General features: G+C 50.0%; 1 protein-coding gene across 6 annotated transcripts in view; it reads right to left on the bottom strand.

The window, feature by feature from the left end:
* Nucleotides 1-24,512, bottom strand: part of Rai1 (retinoic acid induced 1) — a 99,882-nt gene that overhangs the window by 48,932 nt on the left and 26,438 nt on the right. For 2 of the 6 annotated variants that reach the window (XM_057774731.1, XM_057774732.1), the window contains one exon: nucleotides 15,940-16,069. The exons of 1 other annotated variant lie outside the window; for it this stretch is intronic. The gene's annotated coding sequence lies outside the window, so the exon portion shown is untranslated. Of the gene's footprint in view, nucleotides 1-1,828; nucleotides 1,949-15,939; nucleotides 16,219-16,475; nucleotides 16,511-24,512 lie in introns of those variants that run through there. 3 more of the 6 variants (XM_057774734.1, XM_057774733.1, XM_057774736.1) reach the window with 3 other exon arrangements.

Raw genomic sequence — 24,512 nt, 5'->3', positions numbered from 1 at the left:
TTCCAGTTAGGACGTTTAATAGTGAAGAGCATTCATTTGTTTGTTTCCAGCAGATATCACATCCTCCGAGCAACGTGCTAGATACTCAGACCTCTGCAGCAAGAATACATTTGTTCTTCAAGTACTAGGTTTCTGCTGTGAGTCCCAGGGCCTCTAGCCCTTGCACCTAGAACCATGTCCTAAGTTGGGAGTGAACAGGTCAGATTGCAAAGGGCATGACCAAGCCTCATGGAGTACCTGGTATCTGTTCTGTGCCTCAATGGCCCTGTTCTCTGGCCCCATTCGCATTACCTGTAGCCACAGAAGCCCACCTCAGAGCTAGCAGACACACAAGAAAGAAATTATGGTCCCTACAAGAGAAACTGACATAAAGCTGGTTGCTGCCATTTTAGAAAATGTAATTCCTTTTTATTAGAAAATTAAAGGGTAAGATCAGCTTGCCAAAAGTCAAACAGCTGAAATGTGCTTGCCTAAGATATGCAGTGTCTGATAAATGGATTTATGCATCTCTCTCCTCTCCTCTATCCCTCTCCTTAGCCAGTCTGTTTCCATTCATTTCCCATCCACAGGCACTGCAACAACGGCCATGAGCTTGGCCTTGGCCCGCAGGCCCAACACCCTGGATGGAGGGAGAGTGCCTTTGTTTCCTCAGCACTGAGCACCAGCTTTAAGCCTTTTGAGAAAAGCCTCGGGGATTCTCTGGCTTTCCTGAGATGCACAGCTGCCTGTGGTCTCTGCTAAGCTAAGGGTGTCAGAAGGGAAGGGCAGGAACAATAAAAGACTTGAGAAATATGCTCATCCATGTGGAGACCTGGGCACAGGCGGTTCCAGATGCAGCTGGTGAAGGGAGGCAGCCAGGGCAGAGCCGAGAAGGACAAGGACAAGAGGGCAGGGCATGTCTCTCACCACCACAAAAAAAGCAACTATTCAAAACCACCCAGGGAGTTTTCTCTTATTGACAAGTCCTTGATTCTTCTTTCTGCCTCAGGACTCATGAACAAGGGTCCATCTTATTAGTGGGGTGGTAGAGGGGGCTCAGAGGGTGGGTCTTCCTCCTCATGAAGGTGGCTGAGCCCTCCCTGTGAGTCATTAGGAACTGGAAACTAAGGTATTCAGAACTGGATTTTCTCACCACTCATCTTTCTCTTTCCTTTTTCTCCATCTCCTCTCCTCTGTTTGTCAGATGGTCCAAGCCTGGTTTAGATGGAAGATGCGAGTATAGGGTATGTGTGTGACTAGATGTGTGTGCATGCATACACATATGTGATCATGAGTGTGTGTGAATGTGTGCTAAGTACTAAAATGGTGTCTGCCTCCTGATGTTCTGATGGGAGTGGGGGTGTAAGAGTGACATCACAGCCCAGGTACCTCTGCCTCAGCCTCAGCCTCCCCTCCTAGGCTCCTGGTGGCCTACCATCACAGTTCAAGGGTAAATCCATCTCCCTCGATGTCTTCTTGAGTAACAAAAGGCAGGCTTGGGTTTCTTTTATCCCCTCTCACTGCAGCCTGTGTGTCTAGCAGAGCCTGCTTTGTTCTGGAGAAAATCAAGACAGGATTTGTCCCAGGGGTTGCTGCCTGGGTTGGCGACAGGGTGGAGGGCAGAAATAAACACAAAATAGCATTGTCCACCAGGCCTCCTTTCCGGGAGCTAGGTCCTGACAGGCATAGCCTTTACAGGACTCTGCTCCAAGAGTTCAAATCCCAGGTGGCCCTGTGGTCGGGGGGGGGGGGTCATTCTTTCACTCTCTATGCCTGGTTTTAGGACCTCAGAGGCATTTACTGACAGTGTTATACCTGCACAAAGCCCTAGTACAACATCACTTCTCACCTGGGCAGCTCCAGGAATGAGGGGGTGAGCCCGTTTTCAGCTGGCGTAGGTGGGCAGTCATAGGAGGGAATGTGACCTCCAACTTTCTGAAGATGGCTGGGTCAGGGTGCAAAGTAGGTGTCTCTGGGTGGTTATTTCTGAGAAAGCAGCACCCTGCTGGCCCTGAAATACAAGGGTTCTCTGGATTACAGGAAAAACAGACGACCCATGCATGGCAAATGTTCTCTTCAGAGGAGACCTGGACCATGGGAGCAGCAGGGTCCACAGAATTTTGTTCAGTATGACCCGCCCACACAGCATACCTTCCCCTGCACAAGGTCTAGCCCAATTTGGTGAATACCCACTCACTCAGACACTCCCCTCTGGCATGGGTTGGGTGGAGCCACAGTATCTGGAGGTTTCCATCACCCTCCCTATAGTGGGAAATAAAGATGCCTGCTCTGGTGAGTCATGTCAGCTCAGCTGGTGGTTCTGGGCAGGAGGGCCCCACAACCACAGCCCTATCTGCAACCAAGGTGAAGAGGTTAGCTCTAGCAGCTGACTGGCAGTAGGACTGGTGCCTTGGACCCACCCCTGGCAGTCTTTGGTCATCAACTGATTCATCCTCCAGCCTGGCTAGTACAAGGAAGAGGCAGCCCTCTAGGGTAAGGCTGATGGTGCAGAACATAAACATTCTTAAGGAGAAGCAGAGCTCTACTGAGGAAGGAGAAGCAGGAGTCGGAATGTGCTCTAAGATGGGGTCTTGAGAGCTGCAACAAGTCAAGCACGCCAGCTTGGGGGAGGTGCAGTAGCCCAGTCAGCAGCCCTGGCCTGGCTGCCTTGCCTCAGATACCCCTCCCCTGGCTGTCTGCTTAGACCTCTGTTCTCACCCTCTTCTTCCTCACCCTGCCTGTCAGAGTCATGAAATAAAGGGCTGCAAATGGGACAGTCATTTCCATTTGCATCCGCCTTCACTTCTTCAGCTCCTGAGGGCTGACGTGTCCTGTCCTGTCTAGCCATCCCTGTCCCCTCTCCCCCTTGGAGGATAGCCACAGTCACATACTCCAATAAGGACAGGCTATGAATAAAGCCAGGAAAAGCAGCTAGCACTGTGAGCCATGCTGAGTGGCCTGGTGCTTCAGAAGCTTACTGTGGATGGAGTCAGTGGGCAGACAATAAACAGCCTCCCTCAACCCCTTTACACTTTTCACTCCAACTGCCTCGGTCTTGTCATAAAACCAAGGTTGCTGGGGTGGAGCAGCTCTAATCAGGGTGCTTGTGTCCAGATGCTTCCGAGGCACCAGGAAGCCACCCTCTGAGAAATAACACCAAGGACTACAGCTGCCCCACGCCAACTATATGAGAGGTGTCAGGCATGTGCTCACTATGAGTTAGTTACACTTGCAACTATGAGTACTTTGCAGGTCGGTTTAGTCCCAACAATTCCTGACAAAATGACCCACTTCCTAGATGAAGACTAAGATCCATGGGCCAATACAGGCTCTCTGGACTCCTGCAGGCTCTGAGCCAGTGTGGATGAGGTGAGGGCCCTACACAGTAGCTTTCCTGTATCCAAACAAATATGGCTAAGATCAGCAGGCTTGTCTGAAATAGGGTCTCACTATGTAGCCCTGGCTGGCCAGGAATTTGCGATATGGAACAGGCTGGCTTGGAACTCACAGCAATCCATCTGTCTCTGCCTCCTGAGGTGCAAGAACTACAGGTGTGCACCACCACACCCATTTAAAGGGCCCTTCTTCAGGAGCAGTGTTTCTCTGAGTTTGTTCTCCCTCCCACAGTAGACAGGCCCAGCCCAGAGACCACCCAAGATGGGGGGATAGGGAGAGAAAGCAACCACGCAGGATTTAGCCCCATGCACTAATTAAAATGGGCTTCCCACAGTCACCCAGCCAGTCCACCCTACCCTGAGCCAGGGTCTGGGCTTGTTGCCATCAGCTAACAGGCACTACCCTCAGTATCAGCCCATCCTTCCCCTAGGCCCCTGTCAAATGAAGAAGAGGCATAGGCTTTCCTGAGACCCCATTTCCTTCAGGCTACCCCAATCATTCATCCCTCACAACTCACCTCCACTTCTTGGCCTGTGTGGGACTCTGCTTTCTCTAAGCACCTACTAATCCACCAGGGCCAAGAAGTCTACCTATGCAGAGCAGTCTGCCTTAACTGTCCTGAACCCACCCACCTAGACCTTCTCCTAGACTGCAGCCTGGCACCTTGTGCTTACACCACCCTCCCTTCTGGGGCAGGGAAGGGGCACCTCAGACTGGTGCAGGGTCGTTCCCTCCTCACACTTCTGAGGCAGGTTCACTGAAGCTGAAATTTCAATTAAGGCACAGAAATCATTACTACAGGGCTCCAGGCCAGCTCAAGTGGGGACAGGTCTCAGTATCTAAAAAGGGAAAAGGTAGCCAAGTACCCCACAGCCAGGGCAAGCAGCTGGGCCTTTTCTTAAGGTCATGCTTGCAGGCCCCACTCATCTTCTTGCCTCATGAGTGCCTAAAGGTACAGGAGGCTGTGAGAAAGAGTGAAGGCTTCCAATGCAGGGAGCCATGAAGGGAGCCTCAGCTGGTGCTAACAAAGCTGAATTGAATAAAATCTAAACACTCGAGTCTGGCTATCCATGGCGAGACTGAGATGGGGTGTATATCCCAAAAACAGAACTGGGAGGGCTTGGGTATTCCTTCAGGATTTTCCTATGCTGGCCTAGAGGAAGCCAAGGGCAGTACTTGTCTCTGCACGTCAGGCCCACCTCTACAGAACATGGGTATGAGGAAAGGGGGTCTCTGGATCCTGTGAGACCTTTTTATTTCTTCAAACAGCCTGTTTGGCTATGCCTCTTAATCTCAAAATATTACTATCCTTGATCCAAAAACCCCATCTCTGAGAATGACCCATTTTCTCTTCAGGAATGCTTCCTTTTAATCCAGAAATTCCATAGGTCCACAATGTTCCATCTCCAGAAGTGTTTTATTTATCTCCAGAAACACATTCTTTATCTTCAGCTATGACCCATCTCCAAAATGTCAATGTTCTCCATAACAGCTTCACCCCAATTTTACGTAGCTTTCCAGAATGCTCCATCCCATCTCCAGATGCTCATTTTACCTCCAGAAGGACCTCAAATCCAGAAGTCCCCCACTGTTTCCAGAAATACTCCAGCATCCTCCTCAAGCACTCCACATCCAGGGGGGCACTACAGCTTATCTCTAGAAAGGCTCCATTCTCAGAAATATTATGTCTGGCAATACTTGGAATGCAGAAAAGCCTCATCTTAAAACAAAACAAAACAAAAAAGTCTATCTCCAGAGGAATTCTCATTTCACTTTCAAATGTACCCCTACTTCATCTTCAGAAATTACCTCCTCCAGAAAATGCTTTCCGTGTTGTCTCTAGAGACATCTTGGCTCTGGAACCATTCCACTTCCTGTCTGGAAACATGAAGGCAAAGCCTCTCACCCTAGCTCACATGCTGAAGGAACTGAGACCATTTTCTCCAAGATCTCCTGAAAAGAGATAGTACAGGCTTCCTCTCCCGTCTCTCTGGTTCCTGGAGACCTCACAGTCATGTGCTGGGCCCCCTTTCCCAGGAGTAGGACCCCAGGAGATGATTGGGAGCATAGTGGTTCTCAAACTGTAGGCTGCAACTCCTTTGTGTGTGTGTGGGGGGGGGGGCAAATGACCTTTTCACAAGGGTCACATATCAGATATTTACATTGCAAATCACAACAGAAGCAAAACTAGTAATGAAGTAGCAATGAAAACAATTTTATGGTTAGGGTCACCACAACACCAGGAACTGTAAAAGTGTCACAGCTTAGGAAGGCTGAGAACCACAGAGCTAGAAGATCTTGCCTGGGGCAGGAATGTGAGAGGGTTTGGGGCTGGAAGGAATAGTCAGGGTGAGTCCATATAGCAACGTCCCTCCCACCATATCCTCACTGCTAAGCACCACCACCTACACATACACGTGATTAAAACTACGCTATGCACAGTAGGGCCATGTTGTGCTTTAGAACAACATGGACATTTTTGTCCACCATTTATACAAAGATACATCCATACCCACTGGGAACCTTACCTGACCTTGCTGGGGGTCTTTAGATCACACTCTGAGAATGCCAAAAAGGGAAAGCACTCTGTCAGCTCCCAGAGAGTCCAAACTGACAAGCCTGGCAACCTAGTACCTGCTCAGTGCCAACTGTTGAGAAGCTCAATCACAGCTTTGGGGCTTTAGAGAACTAGGAAGGTGAGAGCAGTATATTCACTATCTGCCTGAACACTCCCTAAGACGGGGTGTTTACTCTACCCTGGGCAGCCCAGTCCCCTTGGGTAGAAGTAAGCCTGGCTATGTCATGAAGCCATGTCGTCCTGTGGGAAAGGTAAGGTGCTCGGGGAAGGAGATCTGGAGGTAGCTGAGTAGAAAGTAAGACAGTATGCTAGTACCAGCACACACAAATGTGCCTCTGGGAGTGTCCCAGAAGCTCAGTATAAACACAGGCAAGCTATAAACCCTCTACATTGGAACTGCACAGAATAGTTCTGAGCCCCTGGACTGAACCAGGTGCTCCTGATACCTGGCCTCTGTGGGACAACTCTCAGAGTTCCCAAATAGTAAAAGGAAGAAGCCCTGCATGATTTCTGATCTCCGGGTGGCAATGTGTAGCTCTGGTCTGCTGTCACAGGAGGACAATTACCATTTATTAAGCCTCCCAATTTAGAACCGGCCTCAATTAACTGGAACCTCCAGAGCCCATTTTGATGGATGTGACTACAGCTTCAATATGCCCTCCACTGTGCCCTCAGCACAGGCCATGACCTCCCAACTAGCTAGATTTGCCTAGACACGGAGCTTTGACATCTGCCCCCCAACAGCCCTCTTCTCTCCCAGTCCTGTTCAGGAGACTCACTGTATCTCTTTCTGCCTCACCTTCTTTTTCTAGGAAATGCATCCCCACCCAGAAATGGGAGTCAAACATGGATGTGAATGAACACATGGTCCTAAAGTACAAGATGGCAGTGAGCCAAGGCCACACCTCGCTGTTATCAACAGAGCTGTCCACGCCTCTTCGCTCCTGGGAACAGCCCAGCCTACTGCATCGATATTCTCTGTCCTTCATAGCCCAAACTGCACTGGTTCTCCTGGGACCTTTTTAATCGCACAATGTCGCTTCAGCAAAAGGTTATGTAGAAGAATGTGGAAGTCTCTCCTGCATATTAACTAAAAGAATGTTCTTGAAAATGCACAAGAAGAAAGCACACCTAAGAGTCAGTTTCTCTGTGTCTGAGATGAAATGGGGCACTGGACTGGCAAGGTTCTGTCGCCAGTCCCACTCGACGAGGACTTATGTATGTCACTGAGCTCCAGAACAAAAGTCCCCTTCCTGGTGCTCTGACACTGTGAGGTCATCTGAGTAACTGCAATCTCACTCCAGAACACACAGAACACAACTGTGTTAGTATTCAGGCGCTGCCAACCAAGCACTTAACGGGCAAGAACACACTCCACAAGCACGTGATGCCTGTTTCTATCACCTACTCATGACAGCCCCACCTCCTGTGTACCCTCTTTTTCTGGTGGTAGGGAGTAGAGAATTCTTGGCTACACATTCTAAACCCAGTTTATCATTAGTTAGTTGTGTTTTCTTTTGTTCCATTTCTTTTTTTTCCCCAACAAGAGTCTCACTGTGTAGCTTTGGCTGACTTGGGACACACCATGTAGACTGGCCTGGGACTCAAGAGATCCACCTGCCTTTCCTCCCAAGTGCTATGATTAGAGGCATGTACCACACCTGACAACCAGCTGGCTTTTTAAAAGAAAAGTAAAAAGATTTTTTTTGTGTGTGTCAAACCTGGTATTTTTTTTAAGCCATGTATTTGCCAAACACTGCCCATCCAAGGATGTCCCTCTCAAACCAAGGCTACCTCCAGCGTCAGCTCTTAAGAGAAGACTGCCCTTATAAGAGAGAGACAGTATGTGGGCAGAGTTGTGGAAACACAAGGTAAGCTTTCCTAAAGATCGGAGCTGTCAACTATTAGGTTTCTGTGTGCTGTTTTGTCAAATGGGGTGTGACAGAACCCACCTTCAGTAAGTAGGTGATGAGAATGGTATAAAAGCCCCTGGCACAAAAATGGGCTCAGAGAGGGGTAGAGGGACCTAAAGGTTCATTCCCTTCTCTCTGAGGTTTACTTGCCCTCCTCAGCCAATCATAATGTTACAATGAACTGTAGGAGAAAAATGAGCCTCTGCAGATCCAATGCCCAGAGAGGCATGTTTGTATCACATAGCAAAAAATACATGAACGGCAGCTCAGAGCATGGCCCTCGGTAAATGGCTCTTTGCAGCCACAGGAGTGAGCTATGATCTGTTCCCATATCCCTAGGGTCCTAGGAAGCTCTATCTTGTCCCAACCTACTCCTGTTTCAGGCCTGCTGCTAGCTGGAGCTCAGTCATTGTGTGTACTCATGGGCAACGCCTGGCAAGTTCAGCAGAGCGCCTCTCCTACTCCCTCACACCATTCAATATCCTAGGAGTCCATTTTAGCCATGGCCAGGGCTCATTCTCAGACCTCCAAGACAGAGGCTTGTGATATCTGCATACCTGTTTCTACCTCAGCAAAGTGGAGAAGGAATTTTCTACCAACAGAGAGGGTCTAAAGAAAGGAACTAAGAGAGGCTGGGCCCTGGCACCCAGCAGTTTCTTACCCAGGCTCTTGGGTGCTACACACCTCTCTTTATGCTGTGCCTTTTTTCAGTACTGTAATCTGTTGAGTTTTAATTAAGGACCCCAGGACTACCACATCTTTTCCCTGTAAGACCTAGGGTTCCTTGGTATAAAGAATGGCAGATCAGAGATTCTGGTTGAGGCAAGTGATTAGGGAACAGGCTAAGCCCCGCATCCCTCTAGCTGTCTGTCCTCAGGATCCCCAGTGGGGAGGGGAACCAAGGGTATTGAGAAGAGGCACCTGGGCTGTCCATATCCTTGGAAGCAGGTATGCAAGAGGATAAGAAGACTCAAGGGAGAGACAAGTGATGATGTGGACTTGCCAATGTCCCTAGACTCCTTGGTGTTCCCACCTCTGAGCCAGTCATGCTCTTTGCCTAGGACCCCCACCTCTTTCCCAGTGTCCTCCAGATAATGTTTCATAGCAGTCACAGCTGAGCCCTTGTCAACTGCAGCTGCTACTTGTGCTTGCTCTGTGGCCACTCTGACCTAGAGCTGCTCACATTCACATATACACCCCCTCCCCATCTTGTACCCTAGGCCTCAAACACAATGTCCAGAATATAGAGTTGCCATGCTCCTTCTCTGGCAAAGAATACTGTGCAGTGAGTCCCTTTCCTCTGGGACACCCACTCCTGGGGCAGGGCCTCCTGGACAGACCAATGGGCTCTCAGCAATATAGCTTCCACAGCCACAAGTACAAGGTCAGGTTGATCTAGTTCAGCCTAGTCTGGATGCCCTCTATACAGCACCTGTTCTACAATCTTACCTCCAAGATGGCCTCCTCCCACAGTTTCTCCCAGCCACTTGGGTTCTGGCTGCAGCCCTAGACTATAAGCTAGCCCAGCAATAACTCTTGTGGCCAGAGCATCCATGACAGAAGGGCTCTAACAAGGCTTCTCCCCCTACTTTTTCCCTACGCCTCCCACCCAAACCCCACTTTGTGTTTCCTACTTCTACCTGCCTTTCCCAGGCCACTGCATCAACTCTGACCCAGTCCTGCTAGGATCTCATAGGACCAGGGAACTTCGTGAGAGAATGCCGTCCACACCCAACCACAGTAACCTAGTGGTGACAGTGCTTTCATCAGGCAGCAAACTGGTGGCCCAGGGTCCCAGTCTGTCCCATAAGTGGGTTACTGAATCAGTTGATATCATATGATTTTGAACAGGATGTATCACGAACACATCTAAATTTTGGGCCTTGAAAAAGCAGATGACAGGTACTCTGGTTGTAGAACCCAGGAAGACCAAGTGGCCCTCACAGTTTGACCTGCACTGTCCGCCTGGACTGGCATTATATAAGCATGGGTCCCTTCACCTTCCTGATGAAACACGGTAACATATTAGCATTTTAAACAGGGTTGGCCATGCCTTGACCCACGGCAGCAGGGAGAAGTGACATTACGGGCAGGAAGAAGGCAGAAGGCAGGAACTTAGCCGAAACTGGCCCTGAGAGGTGGTGACTTGCAGGGATGACTGGGACAGGAAAGGCAACGCAGTCTACTTGGGTACCAAGGGCTTCTGTGGGATGAGTGGACACCTGTCTTCCTCCTTCCCAGTTCTGCACTCTCTGGGTACTATTTCTGGCTTATAAACCTCTCCCTGGTCATGCTCCCCCTAAGATTATGGGGTCAGATCTAATAAATCTCATTGGGGCCCAGTCCAGCAATACCCCTCCCTTTTCCCAAACATCCCACTTTTAATGAGGCAACCTTAGATGGCTCCAGTGAGCACTCCTACTGAGACTTAGCTGAACCCCAGCTGTCCCTCTCAACAGTCAGCACGCTTAACTCCTCCCCATGGTGGCACAGATGTCCTGGATGTAAAGATACAGATGAGTCCCTTTGTGCCAGGGGCCGCCAGACACTTGAGCAAAGCCCACCTCACTTTCCTGACAGACTTGCCAGGAAAAGCTACCACCACAAAGGGGAAATGCAGCTCAGATACTGGGACAGGAGCTTTGGATTCTTTTGGATAGAAGTTTCTCCCTCCCAGAGAAGCTGGGTAGGCCTGGGGCAGAGGCAGCCAAGTAGTGTGTAGGAGTAGGAAGAAGAGCAGTGGTAAGTACACATCCCAGATACCAAGGTGAGCAGGTTTATAGGAACGTCTATCACCGGATGCTTGTGACTGCTCCCCTCCTCGCTACCAGGGCAGTCCTTTCGGTTAACAGGTGAGATAACCAAGCAAAGCAGAGCAATGCTAGGCCTGAGCTTTCCTAGAGAAATCTTAGCGTGTGTACCCCAAGTGTGGCTGCAGTGCCTGCAGGCCCTAGCAGCACTTGTGTCTGGTCTGCTACACAATCAGCTAAGACAAGATATGAGGGGTTGGTACAAAAGACACAAGTCAGACAATTGCCTAGGTAGTGAGTTGTCAAATTCCCCACATGAAGGAACACCATGACTTATGCCCTGTATGGATGGCCTCAGAAAAGAAGAAACTCCAGTGACATGGAGAATAAGAGGACTCTCTAGGTCTTGAGACCTGACTTCCCAGAGCTTCTGCAGAAGTAGTGGGAGTCTGGGTGCAGCTAAGGACTAAGAAAACAGACTGGGTCTCAAGGCCAAAGAACTGGATACAGCCTTGAGTTCCCAACATGAAGCATGTCATTTTCTGTAACAATAACCACACACACCAACATGCACAGCTATGTAAACATGATGTAGCACCAGACACACAAGTACAGATCCATGGGGTTCTCATGGCTGCCGTCCAGCTCCTGGGACCTAAGGAGATCACCTGGGGGAGCCCCAACTGGGCATGTACCCCCAACACCTGCCATAGCCTTCCAAACTGGGTCCTGAGTCTGCAGCTGGACCCTGCTTATGCAGACCCTCTATTCAGCCTCAGCCTCTTCCTGGCTGGGGGTTGAGCAGGAACAGCTCAATCAGTATATAATCGTTTTTAATTAACGTGCGGATCATTTCACAGGCTGATCTCCTTGGAGACCATAAGGAAGACGGTCTTCTAAGCTTTTCATTCTTTTTGCTCTCCCAGTGCACCCCTCCCAGCAAAAGGCCATACTTCACTTTTACCTAGCACCTACAACCTTGAAAATCACACAAAAGCCTGGCTCTTGGGTCTCCTCAAGGCCTTTAGGAGGAAGGATGTGCTCACAACCACACACATACACAACCACACACAATACCCCCCAAAACGTACCTTCAGAGATGTACACACCCCCACAGAAGGACGCACAGTCATGTCTGTCCAGACAGGAATATGCATGTGGAGGAAAGGGGTCACAAGTTGGAGGCCAGCATGGTCTACATAGTAAGATCCCTGTCTCAAAACATAAACAAGGGGTGAGGAAGATTAGAGGCACACACATTGGCACATGACACACAGAGGAGCACTCACCTGTACAGGCATACCACACAAATCTCCACGTCCATACTAAGCACAGTTTCAACATTCAGGGCGGAAGTACAGGCAGGGAACAGTCAAAAAGGGCCCTGTCCTTAGGTGGGGAATCAGAAACCACAGAGGCCTGCTACAAGGGTCTCTAGGGCTGGATGCAACACGTTTAAAGTCAGAAGGACTCAAACCAAATAAGGTGGCATATGGGGTCCAGGCTGGTGGCTTCTCTGCCCCGTTCCCTATGGAGAAGGATTTAGAACAGCACTTAGCCCTATATAGACACCCAAGGTGCCCAGCACAAGCTAGCCTGACATTCCCACTGAGACTAATGTCCCTAGTCTTTCCTCTGGGTACCTGACTCTGAGGCCCACAGAACTTTCTCTTTACTTCCTTCATTTGACTTAAATCTTTTCTAGCCCATTTTCCTTTTTCTCCTTCCTCCAGTCTCTTCCTTCCACACCCCCTTCCCATTCTAGAACCACTGTTTCATCTGTTTCTTTTCCTCCCTTTCATCCCAGGTACTAGAGTCAACTAGAGTCAGGTCAGAAGGAAAATTATAATTGGACTGACTGTAGCCCATTCCAAACATAGTACCTCTGATAGGTGCTTATACCTCTCCAGCTCCTAACAGACCACAGCTGGATCTGTGAACTTGGAACCTGAAGCATAGAGGCTCCTGCTTCTATGACCCCATCGGGCCTGAACTCAGCCCTATCTCTCTTGAAGCACCTGCTTTTGATGCTCAGCTTTTCCCTTTGGAAAATGAGATGGTAAAGGGGAATAAGAGCTGTGGGGAGGGTTAGCAGGGAGCCTGTGGCCAGCCGACCTCAGGCTGGTGACTTGGGTAGTAGCCCTGGACCCATGAGCACAGCAGTATACATGATACAAAGGTGGTTAGGAGCCTATTTGCTACTGATCCAGCTAGAGAGAGCAGGGACAGGCTGAATGGTTCTCCTCACCTGTTCTCTCATCTATGAAATGGGCAAGCTCAGCTTAGGATTCTTCCCCGATGCAATAACCCAAGTACCAGACCAGTAACAGGTTCTTGATGTGTGACCTTGGGACTCACTTCCCTCTGGGCTCTGGTTTTCTCTTCTGTCAAAACAGGGAGGTCAGACTAGTGACTCATTGCCAAGGTTCTTTTCAGCACTAGAAGTTTCTAGATAGTAGGGAAGGAAGAACAGTGTCCTACTTAGCCGAGGAAAGCTAGGGAAGCCTGTTTTTTCCACTGCAGGCATGCCGGAGTCTTTCACGGTGATGGCAACAGCAGCAGTGGCATTTTGAGGAAATCACCTTAAACATCAGAAAAGGCTCCCTACACAAAATAGACCCAACTACATCACTTTGTTGCAGCACATGGAACAAAGGGCAGTATTAAGCAAATTGCAGCAAATCCACTTGACTGGAAAAGCCTGAAGATGTTAACATTGGTATTTATGAAGAACTGGTTACAAAGCAGGAAAAGGCTGGCGTTATCAGCCCAAAAAAGGAGGATATACATCTAAATATGGACAGCTCAACAAAGCCTTTAAAATCAGCAACCACCAAAGCCAACATGTGGGAAGAAGCCTACAACATGTGAGCACTGTCAGGGCCCATTAAGACACTCGGTAATCTGTTTTTCTCTATTTTTCAGGGTATTTTGCAAACTGTGTTATAACATATATGACAAAAAAATGCCTTTAAAAAACGACCTGCTGCTTCCAATCCCCTTTCACTCACTGATTCACTCATTAATCATTCACTCCTGTGTTTGTCTAGCCAAATACCAAACATTATTGTCTGCAGTGTGCCTGGCTCTGAGGTTCTATGAGAATAGCTTTTGCCTACAGGAAATGGAGGTCATGTCCAGGGCAGGGTAGACAGCCAACCCCCTCCCCCCATCCCCACCTCCACCCCATGCTGTATCCCCAGCCCTCCCTCATCACACACAACTCTCCAAAGTGCTTGTGCACTGGGGTTGAGGAGTAGGTAACAAACCTGGTAAAATGAACCCCGTTTCCCAGAGCCCTCATCTCCCGCCTGTCTCATCTGCTAACTGTCAGTCTACCCTGGGGGTCAGAAAGTCACTCTAGAAGACCTAGGCCTTCAGCTGTCAGGATGAAGGTGTGGGTGTAGGTAAGGCAGAGGGCCAGGGAGGTTTTCTTCCTAAACCCAGCCCCCATAATGACATCCCTCCCAGTTTCCCTGACCCAGGCTTGTAACCTCTTTCCCTTGATATACAAGGCCACAGCTTGGTTGTCTGACCTTCCCCAGGCTCTGCCTTAGGTCTCCTATTCGGTCCCTAAATGAGGAACCGGCATGCCTCCTGCCCAGTCAATGGCAGACTGCAGCTGCCATGTACAGGGAATGCGGGGTCTGGAGCTGCAGTTCCAGCCAGGCAGTGTTATGCTGCTAGCATGGAGGGGCTAACAACATTTCTCTGTTGTTTAGGGACTGACAAATTTCTAGAGGAAAGGTTAACTCTTTGGGTTCCTGGACCCAACTACAGAGCAATCTAAAGACAGTTCAGTCCCCTAACCCCAAATGTTCCTCTGTGCCCCCCCAAGACCCCTGTCTTTAGGTAGAGAAGAGAACAGCCAGCCTGTGGTATCTGGACCTCTTACCCCTGAGCTTGCTCAAATAGGAATCTATCAAAGCTGGGATTCATAATGCCCAGCTAGCCCCACATCCTTCCACAAACCCAAAGTGAAAAGATCTGACAGCTTAGAGTGCCAAGGCCTGACCCAGAGGTTCTTCTCCCTTGGAGGTGAGCCCTCCCCTTTCTGGACTGCAGTCCCCAGGAATTCTTCAGGATAGACCTCCTTTCCCATGACGCTAACTGTTCTTATCACTCCCCTCCCCATTCAGCAGCCCTTCACCCCATTCCATCCCAGGGAGAGGTGCAGGTATAAGATCTCTGGGATACCAGAGCAGGGATGTCTGCTGTGGGTTTCAGGAAGCCAAGCACTTAGTCACATAAGCACATCACCTCCGGGATCACCTCTCAGCCTGCATTGTACAGGAGGGGAGGAGGCTGAGGTTGGAGCGGTCCTTCTACGTGCCCAAAGGCTTCAGCCAATCGTCAAGCCTGAGCAGGCAGACTCCACAACCACCCAGCCAGTGCACCCCAACTCACCCTGCTGGGCACCCCTACTTGTTTCCTCTCTACACCACCCAGTGTTAACCTCTCTAACCCAAACAAGGAAGAAAGGGGGAGTCCCTTCCCCTGCCTAGGACCCAGGGTCAGCAGTCATAGGAGAGGCTGAGTCATGACCCCTGCCCCTCACTGCAAAGGCATGAGATTTTATTGTCTGGTTGGCCACTCGGCTGTTTCGGCAGGCGGGTGCAGGACAGAGGGCACTCTACAGGGAATGAGGAGGGGTATCTAGGGGAAGTGTTTGAAGCCGATCAGTCCACCAGATCCGGAAGCTGTCGGGAAGGGGGGGGGGCAACCTTAACCGCTCCTAGGCTGAGAGGACGGGGCGGCAGTAGTGCCAAGAGGCGCCAAGGAACTGTCCCCCGGGAGACAGCACTCTTGGGAAGTTTCTCACTGGTTGCTCACAGTAGGACCGGTGCTCGAAACGCCCTCCCAGGCCAGACCAGCTTCCGGACACAGATTGCGAACTTGAGATGAACTCCTTCCTTCTCCAGCATTCCCATCTGCGGCCACCCGCCGCGACATCTCAGCCCCAATTCTTCCACGAGTAGCTTGGTTGCCGAGACCGCTCACCAAGGCATTGTGGAGCAAAAGGAAGGGGAGAATCCCCATCACAACCTAACTGCTGCGGCCATTTAAAAAAAAAAAAAAGAAAGAAAGAAAAGAAAAGAAATTCCTTCTCCTAGACTGATCCCCTCCACCCACATAGAAACCCTTCAAACACGCAAACCCGCAACTCCAACAAGGATCGCGGCGCGGTGGGAGGGGTGCCCGCGGCGACCCCCATCAGCAGCCCCGCTTCGCTGCAGGTCAGAGCGCGGTGGCCAGCCGGGATTCAGGGAGCCCTCGCCCGGGGCAGCCCGCCTAAGACACAAAGCTCCACCGCCAACAATACCTGCGGGCTCCTCCTGGGTCTCGGGGCGCCGACGCGGCGCGTCTCGTAGTCTCCCGTTTCTCTTGCCGTCTCTCTGCTATGGTGCGCTCTCCCCCTCGCCTCTTCCAGTACCCGACGGCCAGATGAGATCCTTGGGAGAAAAAAATGTGAGCGCTCACACGATTCCTTTCTCTGCGCGCCGCAAGCGGCGGCGCTGGGCTCGCTCCTCTCTTTCGCGCTCCCGTGCGCGCCGCGCCTCTCTAGTCCCTCGCTTCCTGCTCAGCAGCGCCTGCGAGTGCCCTCAGTAGCCATTATTCACCGGCCGCTGGGGGACAGGAGGTAATTAGAGACGGCCTTGTGGCCACATCCACTGGGCTAGCACGATGCGGGCGAAGGGCGCGCGCGGGGAGGGGCACGCGACAAGGGGGCTTGGCTGCGCGCAGCCCGCGCCCCAGACGCGGAGGAGGGGAGGAGAAGGAGGGGGCAGGGAAGAGGAGTGGTAAACTGGGTGCAAGCGGGAAGAGGGGGCGCAGCGGAGATGCTCCCGCGGCTCTCACCGCTAAGGCCAGGTCACGGCTGCGAGGTTCCTAGGCGCCTAAAGACAGGGTGGGGGTGGGGAGGGAAGGGGGGTGCTGTGCGCGCGCGCGTGCGTACCAAAGCTAGAAGGGAGGGAACGCTTTAATATTTTTTCCAGTGACTTACGAGCCCACGGGTGAGCCCTTGGCTGTGCGTTCAGGACCATCCATCAGTGTGGCTATAAATTTCTGTTCTGTCCTACGTGTGAATGTCACGGGCTGGGAATTGGGGCGGGTGGGATTAACTAGAAACCAGCCTCTGAACATGACGGTAGGTCTCAGAGGGACTGAGTGATGCAGTGGTTGCGTGGGGGTGGTGTTTGTGTGCGATTGTTTATAGGTGGTAGTGTGACTGCGTGGGCGGGGCTGCCTGCGTGGGCTGTGTTCCGAGGGCGTTGTGTATTCGTGTGGGCTTGTTTGCGACAGGGCTGGCTGCTGTGTAGGGCCACGAGACTGAAAAAGTACGGACATTGCGCCTGTGCGTGCTCTGGCCACACGCAAGGATCTTAGGCTGCCTGTGATCGCGTAGGGTCTGAAGCCTGACAGGCAGAAGCTGGCTGGCCTTAGAGGATCCACAGTGGCAGAATAGCTGTTTAAGGTGCGAACAACTAGTGCTGGGTTTGGGGCACAAAATGACGCGTGGGTGTGTGTGTGTAGGTGTAGAGAGGTAGGTAGAGGGGGACCTTCACCTGGCACTTACCGACCCCACAGACCTAGAGATTTAGGGTTTGGGGGAGGGAGGTGGCGACACTGGGAGAGCCTAAGGTATCCTGGGAGCAAGAGGCGAGGGAGGTAGTGCCTGAAGATAGCCAGAAAATAAGATGAGACAAAGAAGACTAGGACTTTCGAGACTGGCCCTCAGAGGAGAGGGTGGGCCTGCCACCATACAAAAAAAAAAAAAAAAAAAAAAAAAAAGGCAGATCCTTGGAACATGATATAAGTGCGGAGGAGTGGGTAGGCCTGCCACCATGTAAAGGCAAACCCTTAGAACATGATGGAAGTGCAGCACAAGTCTCTGACTGAGAGTTTTGCTAGCCAGTCCTTCCCAAGCCACTCCCTGCCCAGGCAGCCATCCACTCATCCACACCTATCTATCCATCCATTCATTTATACATCTGTACATCTATTCAGGTACCCATCCAGGTTTTCCAAGCCAAGATTACCCAGGTCCCACTCCCCCACACCTTCTCTTCCTCCTCAGGAGCACCTATCCTGCTCTATGGAAAGGAGCTACCTTTTCTGCACTTGGGGTCAGTAGTCTAAAGACTGCCCTGCACCTACTGAAGTCTCCATTCCCCTTGTCACCCCACCCTGCTCATGGTGGTATGCCAACTAAGCTAGCGGGAGGTGATGCTGTTTCTCCCCAGCTCTCCCTACAACTTGGTAAAGCCTAGGAAGGAGTGTAGACACCATTGTTGTGCCTCCTGGTCCTTGTCCTGAAAGTCACCGCAAGCCTGCCATTGGAATGGGAAGATGCTTTAAAACAGATTCCAAGTTGGGCATAAAGGGATTGACTTGGAATCCCAGCACTTGGGGGATAGGGGCAGGAATTCAAGGCCATCTGCTATATTGCAAGTTTGAGGCCAGGCTGAAATACTTGAGACCCTCTCTCAGACAAAAAGAAACAACAAACCAGATTTCCTTATCAAGTGACTCTCCAGAGCCCTGTACAGGTTGTTTTCTTTACTGGGAATCAGCATTTGCAGCCATGCTTGGTATTTCTGAGTTTCCTCTGGTCCTACTATGCAATAAGGGACCTCCTTAGTCACCTGAAGAATAGAGCTTTGCCAAGGATGAAACTTGAAGGATAAGGTCCAATCTCTCCAGCTTTGAAATGCACTAACGGATATTTAGTGTTGGTCTTCAATGACCTGGCCTGGGAACCTGTGTCACTAAGTCCTAAGGAGTTATGAACCATAAGGCTTACTGTGGGCACCATCAAGTGTGGTGATACCACAGATCCATGCTGGGAACCACCAACAGCACTTCTTGACTTACCTACCTCCTCTATGCAATCACTTGCAAAGCCAGGCCTGCAAGATACGCACAGAGATGGTAATATGGGCTGAGGCTCACTTTCTTCCCTGCCTCTTAAATTTTATTTTCATAATGAAAAAACAATTTAAGGGAGGAATAAACAGGAGAGATGACCCAGAAGTTACATGTACTGACTGCTCTTCAGTGGGGCTGAGGGTGTTCAATTCCCAGCACCCATATGGTGGCCCATCACCATCTGTAACTCCAGTTCCAAGGGTTCAGACACCCTCTTCTGGTCTCTTTCGAGTGCAAGACATTCATGTGGTGCACATACATACACACAGGCAAAAACCTCATACACATAAAATAAGAAATTTAAATTTTATTTTATGCATATGGGTGTTTTGCCTGCATATATGTCTGTGTACCATGAGTACACCTGGTGCCTGTGCAGATAAGAAGAGGGTGTTGGATTTCTTTTGGAACTGGAGTTACAGAAGGTTTCAAACCACCATGTGTGTGCTAGAAACCAAATCCAGGTCCTCTGGCTGAGTCACCTCTCCAATCCCCCTCCCCGCTAGCCTGATTCTTCAGTGTTCCCGGTGGCTGATGGTACCTTCACACAGGCCTTTATGAATTTCCTGATGTCATATCCTACCCTCTGGCCTCTTTGTGATGCCCCTTCTTACTGTACATGTTGGTCCCTCTACCTGGAACACTTTCCCACTTCTAAGTGGCATGTAATTTTCCTGTTTGTTTCGTAGGTGGTTTTCCGGGTTGTTCCTTGGTGTGTCCTCCATTGCTAGGTTGGTGCCTGATAGACATTCAGTAAGTATTTAGTGATGAATGATGGTGAGTGAGTGAGGCTATACCAGGCCTTCCATCTGTGACCTTGATTCAGCCCAGGGCTTCTCTAGGAACTTATAACCAACCACTTAGACTGGAGGCGGGGTGTGTGTGTGTGTGTGTGTGTGTGTGTGTGTGTGTGTGTGTGTGTGTGTGTGAGAGTGTGTATGCAGAAACTTGGAGTTCAGTCAGGCTATGTAACTCACCTAGCCAGAAGTACTCTTCAGAATCCCTAAGGATCTAAAGGAATGAGGTAGTGGTTGGTGAATTGTCCCCAAGAAAAGAGGAGTACTTATTTGGTCTAGGCCTCTCTTTACTCAGTGGAGTTCCCAACTAGAAAGGTCAAGAGAGGCTGTATTCACTTCTGCCCGGTGCAGTATCTGGCATGTGGTATTCACAACTCAATGTGTATTTATAAAGTGACAGTCAAGACTCACATTTAAAACTACATGAGGGCCAGGCAGTGGTGGTGCACATCTTTAATCCCAGCACTTGGGAGGCAGAGGCAGGAGGATCTTGTGAGTTTGAGGACAGTCTGGTCTACAGAGTGAATTCCAAGATAGCCAAGGCTACACAGAGAAACTCTGTTGGGGGTGGAGGTGAGGGAAACTAAACCAAAAATAAAATAAAATTGCATGAGTCCACCCTCTGGCTTGTTCCCTAAGATTCTGCTGACAGGGTTCTGTGTAGTAGCAGGCAGCACTGGCCTGCAGCACAAATCACTTTCATGCAAGGGGTGGCCAAGTGTAAGGCTGCACAGCAGGAGAGTTTCCTGTGTCCCCAGCCTTAGACTCCACCTTCCACTAAGTGAGTCCTGGCTAGGGACAGCAGAGTGGCAGACCCTACTGAGCTGGCAACCTGTTGGTAGCTCCTGACCAGCCAGCCTCACAGTTGCCTACAGCTATCTGAACACCTGCTTTATTGCACACTGAAAGGGAAGCTAGAAAGCAGTGGAAAGGCTGAGAACTTAAGCAGGAGCACAGAGAAGTCTGGGACAGTGGGGTACAGGGACGTGGCACAAAGGACAAGACCACCAGGGATAAGGTTAGCCAAGGGACACTTCCGCAGACACAAGAAGAGAACACCCACACAACCAAGATAAGTAGATGTCATAAGATTCAGAAGTCAAGTTCAGAACAGCCCTGGGCTGATAGCTGCAGGCTAAAAGTCTGCAAGACTGGGCTCAGAAGTCAGCCTGATGTTTTACTGTTTGTTTCTCTGGAGTTTTACATGTGTTCTGCATATATTTTGGGAAGGGGTAGCAATTTCCAATCTCTGTATAGTCTCTCCATTTCAGGGACTGCGTCAGTAACGTCTAAATGATGCCCCTGTAACTTCCAGGTGGCTAAGGTGTCCATCTACTACTGGTTTGGCAGCTAAGTGCTGAGGACCTACTATGTTCAAGGATCTGCTCTCTGTGCAGTCACTGACTGTCCTATGAATGAATAATCTTCTGCCTGGGTCCAACATGGATAACCTGTTACCTTCCTTCCCACCTCTGAGCCTCAATATCGTTTTATGAGTGTATCAACCCAGCTTAGCTGTCAGATGTCCCTCCTTGTGGGTCGAATGTATTCTCAAACCAAGCAAGCTAATCTACTGCCATAGCTCTGCTTCACTATTTACCTGTGCCAGGTATGGTTAACATGCTGGGGAGACAGCAGTGAGCACGGGAGTAGTGTAGGCATATGCTGCCAGCCTGTACCTTACTGTCCACATTAGAACCCTCTGCTGCTAGCACTCCCTAGGGGAGGAGAACACAGAGAACATGTTTCTCTTTGAAAGCAAAGAACTTTGAATCTCAACTGGTGGTGATGCCACTGGGAATGTGGGCATCCCAATTCCTAGTTTGTGGGACATTTTCAAACAGTTCATGTAGTTCCCAGCCTACCTTCCTCCCCAGATGCCACAGGCTGAGACTGAGGATCAGAAAAACAGCTGGGTACCTAGGGCTGGTGCTGGCAAAAGCAAGCAGAAGGATGCCCAGATGACCAATGCTTCTACTTAGGGACATAAATGCATCTCTGCCTCTGCCCTGGGCTGGGATTTCTGATGTAAGTTAAAAAAGCAGGTTATCACCCTAGAGCAGGCTCTCTTCAGCAGCCTTCCCTCTCAGCCGACTCTGATCTTCCTGTGGTTCTCTTTACCATCTGCCAGCCTATCCAACCTTCCTCACTAGCTTGTTGAGGTAACGATGGGCAGCCAGTGTCAATCTAGGCTCATACGGGGCAGATCCTAAAACACAGACTTTCAGTCTAACCCTGAAGAACTCTAGCATCTAAAGCATCACTTCTGAACCCCTGAGTCACTTCCTGAGTAATCTAAGCTAATGTTTCCATTTAGGGTCTCAGCAGTGCTTCCAGGGTGCAGCTGCTTAACTTTTCTTTTATCACAGGCCTAAGTGAGCTTCCAGAAGGCTCCACAGAGGGCCAGAGGTAAAGGAGGTGGCCATCTGGGCTGTCACCCATGGTTAGACCCAGAGGATAGCCTCGCCAGGCCACATATGCCTTTACCACATTAGAGGGTTCTAATGTGGACAGTAAGGCACAGGCTGGCAGCATATACCTACACCACTCCCATGCTCACTGCTGTCTTCCCAGCATGTTAACTATACCTGGCGCAGGTAAATAGTGAAGCAGAGCTATGGCAGTAGATTAGCTTGGAACCCAGACCTGAGGATGTGTAGAGAATTCAAAAGAGGCCTACTGCTTAGGTAAGACAGAGGAGACCCTGCCCACCCTTGAGGCCACCACTCTGGCACTTACGTCATGGTTTTGTCAGCCCTTCTCTCTCTGCTCTGCCTTCCTCTACCTTTCATTGGCTCTCACTCTTTCCTTCCTCACCTAGCTAGTCTTCCTTTCCAGCTGTCCAAAACTCGTATTTTCCCCCCAAAGCCCAAAGAGCTTCTTCCTTCTCCTCTAGGCCTCACCTGCAGGTTCTGACCCCTAAATAATGAATCTGGAGGCTTCCAGAAGAAAAGCTGAGTGCCTATATTGGAGAGGCGCTATCAAAACCTATGTACAAATGGCTGCTCAGAAGCCAGCATGTATACACACCACCTGGTTGAGTTAGGTTGGGCTGCCACAATAACTGCCCCTCACCCGGATGCCACTCAGCCCAGGTGCCAAAGAATGGGAACAATGATGATGCCTTCCTCTACCTCTTCTTCAGGGCCCAGGAAACTGAGGAAAGCCCAAGTCTGGGATGGTAGGCCAGGTCCTGGCCATGCCTTCTGAGGTCTAACAACAGTCACAGACTTTTTTCTTTCTTTGGTAAGGAGAAGACTTGGAAAGGATTAAAGAAATGGTATAGTCAGACTCAACTCACAGAGGGTTAGAGGGCTGAGGGCCAGCCATGTCAAACAGTAGCAGGCTGAAAGAAGGTTCAGAGGTGGAGACACTTGGATATACAGAGATATGTGCAGGAGTCTACCTAAATATGGCACATAAAAACAAAACAAAGCAGCAGCGTGGTGTGGTGGCATACCAGTGCAATTGCAGCACTTAGGAGGCCAAGGCAGGAAGACTGCTACAAGTCTGAGGTCAGTCTGGACTATAAAGTGAGTCTCTGTCAGTAAATAAAATAAATATGACATGTGCACATTCTGGACATGCAGACTCCTCTAATGTAAGAAGGGTGTACCTTATATATACACAGGTGTGAACCATCTGCCTTCACACTGCCACTCCCAGGATCAGAGCTCCTTAACTTTTAAGTATCTCTAGAAAGCTCAGGCCCTCCAGCTTTCTTTGATATGTAGCAATAGGAATGCTGCCCATGGACTTCTCCTGGCTCCGGGGCAGTGAGGACTATGGGAGACTGGGAGAACAAGGGCACAGGGAAGAATACCCACAGAGCCTGCGTCTAGGACTAGGCTGGAGAGCTACCTGAACCTGAAGAGATCTAGATTACACCTAGGAAGGAAAGATGGCTGTTCTAATCAAAACTGACCCTGATGTGGCCTTTCATCTCAGCCTTCAGAAGGTAGAGGCAGGAGGCTTGCCAGTTCTAGGTCAGTATAGATTATACTGCAAGGCTGTGTTGGAAACAACCAAACAACAAACACAGAAACCTGACCCCTGGTTTAGTATGCTCAAAGCCCTGGGTTCAGTTCCCAGTACCATAAAAAGAACTTGTCCCTGGAAGGCCAGAAAGAGTTCCTGAGGAGGACTTTCATAGTTAGCTGTATGAATATCTTCCACAAATCTAGGAAGAGGAGGAAGATATCGGGATGTCTGTTGCTCCAGTTTTCTGCCCAGCTTAGCTTCCTCCCAGAATCGCCTGCGTTGAATTCAAAGGAAAGGTAGCTGAGGCCAGTGAGATGGCTCAGCAAGTAAAGGTGTCTGCTACCAAGCCTTAAGACCTGGGTTCAATCCCAGGATACACAAGGTGGAATGAGAGAACTGACTGCCATGGTACAAGTGTGATCATTCTTTTAAAGGAAGGGTGATATGCAGAGCCGGCTGCCCATTCTGCCAGACATTCCCCCATAGGACCTCACAGCAATCTTTTGAGGCATATGCTCAGAGTCCTCTAGAGCAATGTTGAAACTGCAGCTTGGAGAGCAAAAGAGAGACATAGGTAACTGGGAGGCTAAGCCACTCACCAAAGGCACCAAAGTCTCAGAACATAAAGCATGGTCTGTTCCGTGAAGGCCAAAAATATGGTGGAACTGCTATCTCTTTCTAAATGCTGGTGATGCTCCTGAGAAGAGGTGAGAATAGAGATCCCAGACCCTTACTTGCAGAATGTGCAGGGTTGATAACCAAGTCTGCCAACCATGTTTCTCCCAGGCCTGTCTCTCACTCTAAGGCTGTTTGTTGGTGGGCCTTTGGTTTGAATATAGTTGATTTCCTCCCAACTCATGAAGGAATTTACCCCCTGAAGTCTTCGGTTGTGATGTTTTGAAGGAGCATGATCCCCACACGCTCATATATTTAAATGTTTGATCCCCAATAAGTACAACTATTTGGGAAAGATTGGGATGTGTAGCCTTGTTCAAAGAGGTGTGTCACTAGAGATGGGCTTTGAGGTTTCAAAAACCCACACCATTCCCAAATTAGCCTTATGCTTATAGATCAGATGGAACCACTCAGCTACTGGCACAGTGCCATGCCTATCTGCTGGATGCCATGCTATCCACCACGATGGTCACGGACTCACCCTCTGAAACTGCAAGAAAGCCCCCAGTAAGCT

The sequence above is a fragment of the Chionomys nivalis genome, chromosome 7 (genome assembly GCF_950005125.1).
Source record: "Chionomys nivalis chromosome 7, mChiNiv1.1, whole genome shotgun sequence".
Taxonomy (NCBI): domain Eukaryota; kingdom Metazoa; phylum Chordata; class Mammalia; order Rodentia; family Cricetidae; genus Chionomys; species Chionomys nivalis.
This window is presented reverse-complemented; position numbering and strand designations above follow the sequence as displayed.